The sequence below is a fragment of the Salmo salar genome, chromosome 02 (assembly GCF_965601325.2).
Source record: "Salmo salar chromosome 02, fSalSal1, whole genome shotgun sequence".
Lineage (NCBI taxonomy): Eukaryota > Metazoa > Chordata > Actinopteri > Salmoniformes > Salmonidae > Salmo > Salmo salar.
Genome location: NC_138292.1, coordinates 48,628,322 through 48,630,335, shown reverse-complemented (window position 1 = coordinate 48,630,335; position 2,014 = coordinate 48,628,322). Strand labels below are relative to the sequence as shown.

At 34.5% G+C, this 2,014-nt stretch overlaps 1 non-coding gene across 1 annotated transcript; it reads left to right on the top strand.

The window, feature by feature from the left end:
• The first annotated feature begins 1,155 nt into the window (after window positions 1-1,155).
• trnaa-ugc (transfer RNA alanine (anticodon UGC)) lies at window positions 1,156-1,231 on the top strand. Its single transcript has one exon. It is a non-coding gene; the product is annotated as a tRNA-Ala (tRNA).
• Window positions 1,232-2,014: the final 783 nt, after the last annotated feature.

Genomic DNA, 2,014 nt, shown 5'->3' with positions numbered 1-2,014 from the left:
TTTCCCTCATTAAAATGCAAATCATTTTATAACATTTTTGACATGCGTTTTTCTGGATTTTTTGTTGTTATTCTGTCTCACACTGTTCAAATAAACCTACTATTAAAATTAAAGACTGATCATTTCTTTGTAAGTGGGCAAACGTACAAAATCAGCAAGAGATCAAATACTTTCCCCCCCCCACTCTAGATATACATACTTTAAGAATATACCTTTATTATTCCCCGCAACACCTACCACCCTTCCCCCAATTGGAGTAAACTAATAGACACTTAGGCTTCTACCTTCAGTTTATACATCGTATACACATTTTACAGACACAATCTCTTTTACAATAGTTATATTTCGTTTTTTTTGTCCTTAATCTATTTCTGATGTCCATCCAGTTTGATTTCTATTTGTAACTGTGCTATTTCACACTTTCTGAACCTATATACATTTTACAGACCCCGTATGTTTTACATTGGTTGTCTTGTTTTTAGTCCCACCCTTCAGCTCCATTCTACCCCTCCCATCTATCTCTCAACATCATCCATTTTGGATTGTGCTGTGCTGCTTCACAAAAGTACTGAACCTTTCTATTCTCATAGCTTCTACAGACTGTAAATTAAAAATAAACATTTTTGCTAAAATAATTATTATATTATTGATTGATTGACTATGGCTTTTCAAATCACCCAGTATTGCTATCTGCAACGTTAGTTCTAGGCAAATGTTGCAATTCTTCAGCCATTCCTGGACCTGTGACCAAAAACGAGCTACACATGGACAATACCAAAATAAATGATCCAATGACTCTGCCTCCTCACACAAAATCTGCAGAGCTGGGAAGATTGTAACCGCAATAAATATAACATTCTATTGGTTGCAAGAATTTTGTATAATAATTTAAATTGAAAAATTTGAAGTTTTGAATCCGGCATTGTTTTGTGTATCAATTCATAAACCATGTGCCATGGAATGGGTACATCGAAAATCTCTTCCCAACTATTTTGAACTTTATATGGCACAGCTGTCAGTTTTTTGGTCCTTAAATGAAATTAGTATATGTTTTTATTTCTCACACTTTTCTTTAACCATTTATGTTCTTTCATACAGGGCCGACATACAAGTTCCTTACTTTTTTCCCCTTCTACTTGCTTCTTCCATTTTTGTGGTCCCGTGTGGCTCAGTTGGTAGAGCATGGTGTTTGCAACGCCAGGGTTGTGGGTTCGATTCCCACCGAGGACCAGTACGGAGAAAAAATGTATGAAATGTATGCATTCACTACTGTAAGTCGCTCTGGATAAGAGCGTCTGCTAAATGACTAAAATGTAAATGTGGTAATGCTGCAATTAATTGGTTATAATTTTGGGTAGATCAGACATTCCATATGTCTGTGTTCGCTGCATGTGTGACAACTCCACCAGACCTATTTATGATATCATTCACAAAAATTCTACCTTTTTTTTTTCTTTGAAAAATACGTATTTCGAAAATAAATTAGTATTTAAGTTTAACCACAATGTTTGTTGTATTATTTGTTTTGTCTTTTCAGGTGGATTAAACTGAAATTGCAACCAACTTTCTAAGGCTTGTTTAAAAAAGAACGATATTTTGGAGATTATTTCCTTTTCAAACAACCGAAAGTGAGCAGGTGTAATCTGAATAAAGGGAAAAAGGCCATTCTTGAACATAGGATGAGACATCCATACCAATTTACTAGAGAACCAGTTTGGATTTAGGTATAACTTTTGTAAGACTGATGCCTTTAGAGGTGAGAGGTCTAATGCTTTAATATTTAATAATTTCTGCCCTCCGAATTCATATTCGCTATATAAATAGGCCCTTTTTAATTTTCTCTGGCTTGCCATTCCAAATAAAATGTTATATTTTTTGTTCATATAATTTAAAAAGCAGGTCACCAGGTGTAGGCAAAACCATGAGCAAATAGATAAACTGTGATATGACTAAAGAGTTAACCAGAGTGATTTTTCCACAAATAGACAAGATCTTGCTACCAAGGAAAATACCT